This window comes from Arachis ipaensis, chromosome B10 (genome assembly GCF_059453495.1).
Source record: "Arachis ipaensis isolate K30076 ecotype BB chromosome B10, ASM5945349v1, whole genome shotgun sequence".
Classification (NCBI taxonomy): domain Eukaryota; kingdom Viridiplantae; phylum Streptophyta; class Magnoliopsida; order Fabales; family Fabaceae; genus Arachis; species Arachis ipaensis.
In genome coordinates, this window is record NC_142435.1 from 44,125,681 (window position 1) to 44,137,482 (window position 11,802).

Below are 11,802 nucleotides of genomic sequence, written 5' to 3' on the forward strand. Positions count from 1 at the left end.
TCTTCTTGGGACCTTCTTCCTTGGTGGATGATTCACACCCAACACTTAACTAAGGTTTGTTGTCAGGAGAAATTGTTTTGACTCCCGCCAAAGAAGGTTTGAACTGTGAAGGCTGTTGTATTTCAATCAGGCATCCTTGTAGACTTGGGTTGGTAAGTTCACTCTTCATGCAAGTACCTCCCTCATCAGAGTGATGTAAAGGTCTAAAAATCTTGAATACCAAGTAATCTTCATGCATCCTTAGAACCAAATCCCCTTTCTCCACATTAATCAGAGCTCTTACAGTGGCTAGAAATGGTCTTCCCAGGATGATAGAGTCTTTTTCATCCTCTCTGATGTCAAGAATCACAAAGTCTGTAGGGAGGAAGAATTTTCCAACCTTAACCAAGATATTTTCCACTATTCCATCACTACAACATTTTGGGTCTATGGCCACAGTTTTTTTGCCACGGTAAAAAACCATGACCATCGACCCTCTGTGCTCACAGTTTTTTACCGTGACAAAAAAAAAGCTATGGTCACGGTTTATAGGGGTGACCTAAACGGGTCTATAGTCACGGTTTTTTGGGGTGACCAAAAAGGGTTTATGGTCACGGTTTTTTATGGTAACCTAAAGGGGTCTATGGTCACGATTTTGGGGGTGACCTAAAATGGTCTATGGTCACGGTTTTTTACCGTGACCAAAAGACATCTATGGTCACGGTTTTTTGGGTGACCAAAAAGGGTTTATGGTCACGGTTTTTTAAAAAAAAGTGACCTAAATGAGTCTATGGTCACGGTTTTTTGGGGTGACCTAAAGGGGTCTATGGTTACGATTTTGGGGGTGACCTAAAATAGTCTATGGTCATGGTTTTTCACTGTGACCAAAAGACATCTATGGTCACGGTTTTGAGGGGTGACCAAAGAAAGTCTATGGTCACGGTTTTACGAAAGGGTGACCTAAAAGGGTCTATGGTCACGGTTTTTTAGGGTGACCTAAAGGAGTTTATAATCACGGTTTTAGAGGGTGACCTTAAATGGTCTATGGTCACAGTTTTTTAAAAATAGATGACTATAGAATATCTATAGTCACGATTTTTTGGAATGACCATAGAATAAGGTTTTTGAAATTATTTTGTTTAAATCCCCGCCCCCCCCCCCCCCCAAATCAAAAACATCGTCGTTTACCCCCTCTCTTCCCAAAATCCCCTTCCCTCCCAAAATCCCCGTTCCCTCGTATTAGCTAAGTCTTAACTTAGGAAACAATAGTGGAAAAGATAACCCTAGCCAAGCCCTCTTTCATTCTTGCTCCCTGGCCTATTCGTCGTGCAAAACCCTCGTCGTCTTACTTCAACCGTCTCAGTGTGCCATCACCGTCGTCGTCGCCACTCCATCTTCTCAGACGCATAACCAAAACCAGTTGCCATTTACGCAGAATCGGTTGCACAAAGTTGCCGCACCTTCACCGGTCACCAATTCATCGCCACTCTGCCACTCCTTTGTCACCTCTTTGCTGTGCTTCGTTTCCATCTTCGCCGCCGTTCCTTGTAAGTCCCTTTTTTGTGTGATTTTGGTGCATGAATCCCCACACTCCGTATAACTGTACCAGCAAGTGCACTGGGTCGTCCAAGTAACACCTGAGCGAGTCAGGGTCAATCCCACGAGGATTGTGGTTTGAAGCAAGCTATGGTTATCTTGCATGTCTTAGTCAGGCAAAATCAAGAGGTTATTGGTTTGAATGCATATGAAGAATAAGAAAAGTTTATAAAATACTTTGTGAATTTGAATGGAATCAGTAATAGGAAGATGGTTAAGGATTGGAGTTGCTTTGTCTTTCTGAATTAACTCTTGTATTACTGTCTCCTTTGCTTGTGAATAATTTCTTATATTGCAGGCTGTATGTGATCGATGCCGTATAGCGCGGTCATTAATCTCCTCCGCTTCAGATCAAATGCCGTATGGCCACGGTCATCCAATCTGAACGAGGGTGAAGCTCTAGCAGTTCATTTTCTTTGGTGATCCTACTCAAAACGCCACAGACAAGGTCAAATCTTCTGGATCAGAGAATGCTGCTTCTTTGGGTTCTAGCCTCTACCACAGAGACCCTAATCTCCCCAAAAATTGGCTGAACTGGTGTCTCGAGAAGTCCCCAACGAAGTCGTGGATTAGCCTTCTGAGAGATGTATAATCAAGCTGGCAGTTCAGGCTTTCCAGCCACGTATTCACACGAACCCAAGTAGACACGAGTGGTTGTCGGGTACGCGATCTTAGTATGATGAATAGAGCTGATTGTCATGGATCATCCCATTCACCATGTTGAAGAATGAGTATACATCTTAGAATTAAATAAAACATGGATTGAAGAAAAACAGTAATACTTTTATTAATTCATAGAACTCAACAGGACTCCTCCCCTCAACCTAGGAGGTTTAGAAACTCATACTGATAGAAAATACAATGGTAAAGTAAAATATGGTGTGCGTCCCAAAAGAAGATGTTAAACAGGTGTGATCTTCTCCCTTAAATACTAAACTAATGACTAGTAAGGGTAAAACAGTCTTTTTAGTGCTAAAATTCACTTCTGGAGCCCACTTGGTGAGTGTTTGGGCTGAGCTTTGATGAGATTCACGTGCTATGAGGCCTCTAGGGCATTAAACGGTAGCTAGGGGGTCCTCTTTGGGCGTTTGGACGCTGGTATCTTCTCCTTGGGTGCTTGACGCCTGAAAGGGGGCAGGAGGTTGGCGTTGGACGCCAGTTTTGGGCCTTCTAATCTGAAGCAAAGTATGGACTATTTGGTATACATTGCTGGAAAGCTCTGAGAATTAGCTTTCCATAGCCATTGAGAACGCTCCATTTTAGACTTCTGTAACTCCAGAAAAGCTCTTCCAAGTGCAAGGAGGTCAGATCCGAATAGCATCTTCCGTGCTTTCTCTGTCTCTGAATCAGACTTTTGTTCCAGCTCTTCAATTTTAGCCACAAAATACATGAAATTGCATAAAAATACATAAACTCAATGTAGAATCCAAAAATGTGAATTTAACACTAAAACCTATAAAAACTTAATAGAAATTAAACAAAACATGCTAAAAACTATATGAAAATAATGCCAAAAAGCGTATAAAATATCTGCTCATTAATTTTGAACTCTGATAAATAGAGTTCATGTGAAATGTGTGTTACTTTTTCCGGTTTTATATATATCATACTATGTTGCTTGGTTATAATTAAAAATTTAATAAAATTATAAGAGTAAATTGTTGGTTGCAACTTAGACAGGCCAAAAATGATGATGTTCATTTCCATTTCTATTTTTGAATCCTAAACAGGTTGTTGTTCCCAAAGATAGCGAACGAGGAGTGCATTTTAAAATGATTGGTAGCTTTATTTGTGCAATGATGATTGGTGTGTATGGTACTTTCTTATTGCTAATGGCAATGGCCTTTTAAAATTGAAATTCTCAAGTGTATTTCAAGTCATTTTGCATCTTTGGATTAGGCTAGAACTTGAGAAGAGGATTAGGGAGCGAGTAGAAAGGGAGTTGCTGCAAGCTACTAGTTAGTCATATGCTAAGGTTGTTGCTTAAATCTTATTTTATCAATTATTTTTAGTTTCTTTGAAGGAAATGTTTTTTCTCCTTTACTTGTTAGAATTCTAAATGTCTAGGATTGAAAACAAGAGAAAAACACAAGGGTGAAGAGTTAGCTGTTAAAACTTAAAGTAGGGGTAAAGTTTCATGGATGAGCTTTATGTCTTAAATTGTGGGGTTAGACATAAATAGTTCCCTTAACTCATGTTATTTAAGTCTTTTGTTTGTTGTTCTTTTGTATGGAAAGTAATTAGATGAAAGCAAATAATTGTCAATCTACAAGTTTTCTTTTTCCTTAAATTTCCATTCTATAATGTTTGTCAATCTACAAGTTTTCTTTTTCCTTAAATTCCGATTCTATGGTTTCATAATAACACTGCCTATTAATATCATACAGAACTCAAATGCACCCATTTTTATGCATGGAGCATATATTCTTTAATTTCAAGGCTTGGATTTCTCATGAGTTGCATGTTTAATGGAAATATCTTTGTTATTTTCTGTGGTTAATCTATTTATCTTTTATTTGCTTAATATTCACTTCTCACCAAAGTGTCAAATATCCAGTTAGTTGTGGAATGTGTGCTATATCATAATTTATTCATTTGTTTTTTCTTACTTCCTATCTTTATTAATTTTTTTTTTTGTTATCTTGGATTTCTGAAAGATATATCATGTGTATATTTAATATAAAAAGATTATTTGTAATATAAAAATAAATAACATGTGTATATGTACAAAAAAAAACACAAAAAGTTAATTAGTGATAATGATGATAGATGGAGCTAAACTTTTGTGTGTTAGTACTTCTCATAATGCATATCCGCTCTTAATTAATATCATATCATCAACTTTATATATATTAGTCTAAAGTAATTACATTCATATGTACATCATATGCGTTCGTAATTCTTTTATAGGAGTAGTTAGTTTTCATGGTAGAAAATAAAAAAATTTAATTTGTTCAGATTAGTAATTTAGTATTATTAGAACTTTAAATGAGGGTGTATAGCTAAATCCTTAAAAAATAAAAGATACAACTTTTATTTGTTATTAGTCTTTTTCTTTGAAGATAGAAAGTGTAGTTTCTAAAAAATGCTATATTATCAATGATTTTTCCTCCTAACTTAAGCATGTGAACCTTTGCCATATAAATGGCTTGTTTTTGTGGAAGGCAAATAATTGAATGGGTTTGACATAAGCATGAAAATGATTCTGCTTTAGTTGTAAATTCTCTCCATGACTTGTTCTGTTTTGTTGGGAGTTGGGAACATTCTTATGATGTTATAGTAAAATTAATGGTAAGAAATTAAGAATATTGAATATTTGAATATTGAATGTTGAATATTTAGTTACATTTTCATTGCATAGCAATTAAACTTGTGTATAGCTATTTATTGCGGTGTGTGTTAACTATTAAGGATTAATGGTATTCTGTTGGAAAATATTTATAGGTTGATGGTGGCAAGAAGAAAGGTAGAGGTGGATTTCAAGTGGGGAAGAGAAAGGTGAAGACTAAGTTGACAGGCAATGGAGCTTGATAAATGAGGTTTGACTTTATTTTTGTGATTTTAGGTCTGATTTCATTGTAATAGTTGTCTCTTTTCTACAATTTTGTCTCTAATCACCATCTATAACTTAATAATACAATCTAAGAATTTTCATTTAGATATTACTATTCATTGATAACAAATAATGCTCATGTATTCAACTTTGTTATGGTAGTTGTCTCTCCTCTATAACTTTGCCTCTAATCATCTATGAACTTTATACAATTTACAGATCTACCTTTTCATCTTATTATTAATAAAAGATAATTTACACTCAATTCACCATACACACACGCTGCCTATATATTGTGTTTGTTTGATAAATTAGTTGTTGATGGGAAGAAAGCTTAGCTTTTTGTTTACTTGATGCGGTATATACTTAGTACTAGTACTGAGTGAAGTTCAATATTATAGGATCTCGTGAGGTGTAATTGATTTATTAATGTCCTTCTATAACATCTAAATCTGCATATTTGCATCTTTAACATCAAATATTTGCATATTCTCTTTTATTTTATCACTTATTTTTAGTGTGTTGGCCATTTTTAATAACATAGAATGAAATTATCCCAAGTAGCATGATCCTACTTTTTTGGCACGTGAATGTTTTAAGGTAGGGTAATTTGTTTTTTCTGGAAATAGAATTTGAAGCTTGTTTCTTTTGTGAATTCATTCTCTTTTATTTTAGCAAAATTTTGGAAATAGCAAAAAAGGAGGAAATGTAAACAGAAACTAATAGTGTACAATTTTTTGTGCATCTGCTTATTTGTTATTATGTTCTTTACTATTGCTTTCAGATGTACAATGTTCTCTGTTCTGACATGTTTATTTCTTTTGCTACCAGGAGGACATGATATGAAGAAAATATTTTCCATAGCAATATGAGATGGGATGGGTCTCATATATATTTTTAGTTATCTAAATGTAATATTTTGATGTGTTCTATACTTTTTGTAAACAGACTTTACCCGGTATTACATGTAATGGATAAATTACACTCTGTTTTTATTTGTGTTGTTTGGATTAAAAACATATCTAGCTTATAATATAATTTTTATGATTTAGATGTCTTGAATTTCTCATTTTTAGATTTATTTTGTGATTATCATAAATTTGGGATGTGATTATGCTTTAAAAAAATAAATCTCATAAAACAAATATAGTCACGGTTTTAAGGAGGGGTGACCATAGAGGCTATGGCCATGACAAAAATCGTGACCATAGATACAGCTATGGTCACGGTTTTAAGGTGGGGTGACCATAGAGGCTATGGCCACGGCAAAAACTGTGATCATAAATAATGCTATGGTCACGGTTTTAAGGTGGGGTGACCATAGAGGCTTTGGTCACGGTGAAAACCGTGACCATAGATAAGACTATGGTCATGGTTTTAAGGAGGGGTGACCATAGAGGCTATGGTCACGGTAATAGATAAGGCTATGGTCAAGGTTTTTATGTGTGACCATAGATTAACCTATGGTCACGGTGAAAAAACGTGGGCTAAAGTGTCAGAATTTGAAAATTGTAACCATGACCATAGATAAAAAAAACCGTGACCATAGACCTATGGCCATGAGAGAATAGGCCACAGTAAAAAACCATAACCATAGATCTATGGTCACCATTTTTACTAGTTATTGTCACGGTTTTTTACCGTGACCATAAGCCTTTTTTTGTAGTGCATGTGCTTGTTTTAGTGACTTGTTTGCCATTTGTAAAGCTACCCTTGTTGGTTGTGCCTCTTGAATTTGCAATTTCTTTATCATAGACAAGGGAATCAAATTAATGCTTGCTCCAAGATCACTGATAAAACCCATTTGTAGGGTTTATCTTGTGTTGAATTTAGAGGATTTTATCATCTTTTCCTACATTTATTCAATGAAATAGCATGGTTTCGTAAATTCTCCTTTAATTGTGCTTAAGAGTGAAAATATTCTTTTTAGATCTTAAAATAGCTAAATTTAATTCACCTTGATTCCATTAGATTCCTTGATATATTTGTTAAGTGATTTCAGATTTAGGAGGCAAAGATTGGATCAAGGGAATGAAGAAAAAGCATGTAAAAATGGAGAACTTATGAAGAAATGAAGGAATCGCAAAAGCTGTCAAGCCGACCTCTTCGCACTTAATAGACCATAACTTGAGCTACAAAGGTCCAAATGATGCGGTTCTAGTTGAGTTAGAAAGCTAACATCCGGGGCTTCAAAATGATATAAGATTTGCCATAGTTGCACCACACATAAGAGCGTGAACGCACACGGTACGTGTATGCGCTGATGTGCACGTGACCCACTAAAGTGCAACTCGTGGCCAGCAATTTCTGGTGCATTTTGGGGCCCAATCCAACTCATTTCTGATGCTATTTGACCGAAGAATTGAAGAGGGATGAGACACCTAGTTGATTAGTTGAGTTTTATTTTAGTTTTATCATGCTTTAGTTAGTTTCTAGAGAGAGAAGCTCTCTCTTCTCGCTAGAATTAGGAGTAGGTTAGATCTAGATTAGGAATTCTTAGATCTAGGTTAATTTCATTCTTTGATTTACTTTTCCTTTTGTAATTCTTCTTCTTCTACATCTCTTCTCTCTAGTTTAGCATTTAATTCTTGTAATTCTTTACTTTTATGTTGATGCACTTTTGTTCTTTTATTTCTCTTTAATGCAATTTATGTTTTCATGTTCCTTTATTGTTGAATTGCTTTGTTGTTGTTTAATTCCTTGCAATTAAGTAGAGTAGATTTACTTTCCTTGCAATTTTACTATGTTTTCCTTTTATGCCTTCCAAGTGTTTGATAAAATGCTTGGTTGGATTTTAGAGTAGAATTTTATGTTCTTGGCTTGGGAAGGTAACTTAGGAACTCTTGAGTTACTAATGTCCAAGTGATTGACGATTGGGAGCCATTAACGCTAGATCTCACTAATTAATTTGGTGGAGAACTAGGACTTATGGACTTGAATTGACATAGCTCATTTGACTTTCCTTTATTAGTTAGAAGATGACTTAATGGGGTTGATCCTTGCCAATTCTCATGTTGTGGTTAGTGATAGGGATAGAGATCCTTGACCACCAACCCTTGCCAAGACCTTTTTAGTTGTTAGTTTATTTTCATTGCCATTTACATTTCTTGTTTCTTATCCCAAAAATCCCAAAATATCTCATAACCAATAACAAGACACTTTATTGCAATTCCTAGGGAGAACGACCCGAGGTTCAATACTTCGGTTTATAAATTTAGGGGTTTGTACTTGTGACAAACAAATTTTTGCATGAAAGGATTATTGCTTGGTTTAGAAACTATACTTGCAACGAGAATTCATTTGAGAATTTTAAACCACACAAAAATCTGATCATCAAAATGGCGCCATTGCCGGGGAGTTGTAATGGTGTTGTGTTATTGGTTATTGTATATATGTGAATATTGTGAATAGCTTGATTTTTAGATTGCTTGCTAGTTTTTTTGCTAGTTTAGGACTTTATTTCATTATTTCTTATTAGCTTTTGTCTTTATTTTCCCCTTTTTACCATGAATTCTCACTTTGGCTATGAGTTTGGTTCTAACTATGTTGTAGGAAATGAGGACTATAATGAGAATGTGTATCAAGGATGGGATAACCAAAAGTGGGATGAGCCATATGTATATGATCAATCTTCATGGCAACAACCTCCACCAATGCACTATGAAGAAGAGCCATTCTATGATGCATACCAATCCAACGGCTATGGTGAATCTCCTTGTGACTTTCAAGAACCACCACCATATGCCTATGAGTCATATCCTCAACATGAACCTCAACCACACTCACAAGCCTATTTTCACCAAACACCTCCATATGACCCTAATCCATTTCCACCATACCAACCACCTTTTGAACCATATGAGCCATACATGGAACTACCACTCCAAGATCACCACTCCCAAGAACCACCTCAATATATACCACCATACCCTTACCACGAAGAACCACCTTCCTATTATGAACCCATTTTCCAAGACATTGAACCCTCCTACCCACCCCAATCCTCAATGGATGAAATCCTTAGCCTTATACTTCAAGGGCAAGGAGAAATACAAAGGGAGACACTAGAATTTGTGGCTACCTTGACCAAGGTTGTAAGCACCTTAGCCTCCCAATATTTGAGCAGTCAAAGCACTCCCATGGTCACATGTGGAGAATCAATTGAAGAGCAAAGCATGAAGGAGAGATTGGAAACTCCGATAGAGATGGAGGAAGGCCACTTTGTGTTAGAACAATTGGAGGAACCTATGATCATTGAAGAAGAGGAAGAAGTGGTTGAAGACTTAGGAGATGCGGAACCTCCTTTGGAACCTAGAGTTGAAGAGAACCTCTCCAAGAAGATTGAATTTGATGTTGAGGAGAAAAGTGCACAACCTCCAAAACAATTATTGAATGAAGACTTGGAAGGAATGGAGCAAGAATTGAGTTCCCTTGAAGATGAAGATCATGCATCCAACCTTCTTGGTGATGAATCATTTGAATTTGAAGAACCTTCTCCCAATGAGATAGAAAGCAATGGGGAAGTAGATTTCTCTCAACCTCCCATTTATGATTTAAGTGATGGAAAAGAGGTAGATGAAATTGATGAACAAATGGTTGAAATTGAAGAAAGTTGTCAAGAGGTGGAGGTAGTCAAAGAAGAACACAGAGGAGTAGAGCTTACAAGCACATTGGAGATACCTCTCCCCAAGCTACCATCATCCATTCTTTCATTCAAGTGGGTAAATTTCTTATACTTAAGCTTTATTATTCCCCTTGAATATGGTTTTCTAGAGACAGATGGTCAACTTAGATATATTTGTGGCTTTAAGAGCAAAAGGGAGATGGCTAATGGTTGGAAATATCATTCTAGGTGCATGATGGCTACACGTTCAAAGCTTAATTGCAACGGTTGGTGTAGAACTAGATTGCTTGGGTCTAGGATGTTGTTTGGTTGCTTAAATGAGAATTGCAAGATCGTGCCACCCGGATGGAATAATAATGATCAATTTAAGGACGGGTGTCAAAACAAAGTGTGGGATCCCAGATCGCACAAGGAAAATCAAATTTGGGAGCTTATGGTTTGTGAAGAACTCCATCAAAGCTTGAAGATATTAAAACTGAAGAATGGAGCTTATTGGAGATTCAAGCATTGGTGGATGTTCAAGATAGCTTCAAACACAAGCCACCTTGAGAGGAGCTCCCTATAAGTCCAACTTAAGGACAATAAACAAAAGTGCTAGGTGGAAAACACCCCACCATAGTAAATTCTTTTCATTTTTCCCTTTTGTATATATTGGTACTTAGTTTAATTTCATGTTTTGTTGAGTTTGTTGAGTATGATTGGTAGTTTAGTAGGTTAAATAAGGTTTTATGGTGTTTTGGTAGCTGTTGGGAAGTTTAGAATGCTTGTATTGGTACAAAAACATAGAAAAATTTTGAAAAATAGAGCACCATCCACGCGTACGCATGCATTCAGCATTTTCACCCCTCCACGTGCACGCGCTATGTGCGCGTACGCGTGGATTGAAAAAATTTCATCCCTCCATGCATTGACCCGAGAGTTGCGCCTACACTGCGCCATCACCATGCCTGAAGCACAAACCAATCCGCGCGTACGCACACCTAGCGCGTACGCGTCCATGATCCCAAATGCGCAATGCACGCGCACGCACGCTGTGCGCGCGCGCCGATAGCACCACTTGCCCTCCTGGTACATGTTCCAGAGAGTTGGGCCAATCTTGGGCTGACACTATGCGCCCAGCCTAGCCGATGCGTGCGCGCACCTGGCGCGTACGTGTGCCTCGGCCAATCTGCGCATCGGCGCGCGCATGCGTGCATGACGCGTCCGCGCTGGTAAAAAAATAGTTTTTTTCTCTCCTCTTCCATTTTCTTTCGTTTATCGCATTCGTATACTTCTATTCTTTGCATTTCAATTTTGTTTTTATAGCCTGTTTTCATTTTTTTCTTTTTCTAAGTTTCTCATTTTAATAATGGTGTTGAATTCTCTTACTCAATTGTTGAGAATTTCTTGCATTGTTTTGGTGCTTCATGACTTGTTTCATATTGATGGATGATGAAACTTTTACATCAATGGTTCGTCTTTTATAACTCTTGTATCCCTTGTGCATTGATATGAGCTCATATTGTTTTTCATGATCCACTTTTTCTTATTTGAACTTGATGCTCAATTTGCTCTTCATGCTTTGACTTTACTCTTGCATTAAGTATTAGTTGATATGCCATTAGCTCATATTCTTCTCTCCCTCACATGCGTAGCTAACATGTAGTGAGAACCCTACTTTTATTTGGTATTAGCCCCCGCCTATGTTCTATTTGCTTTAATATCTTTGTTATAAGCTTAATTTTTCTTTCCTTTTCTTTCCTTTTATGTTGGCCACCAAGAAAGAAGGAAAAAGGAAGAGTTTCTAAATGGGACAACAAACAAGTCATCCACACAACCTTTTGAAGGAGCTCATCAATTGTAGCAACACATCCCCCTTGCTCTTCTTTGCATGCACCGAGGATGGTGCAATCTTCAAGTGTGGAGAGGTCGTCCGATCGGTCGGCGATTTTGGGTGACATGTTTCTAATCTCAACACTTTTGCATTCCATTCTAGGGTTTTAGGATTTTTACTTGCATTTCCTTATTTTCGCATATATATACACAATAAGCTTAGTCAAAATAATGAGAT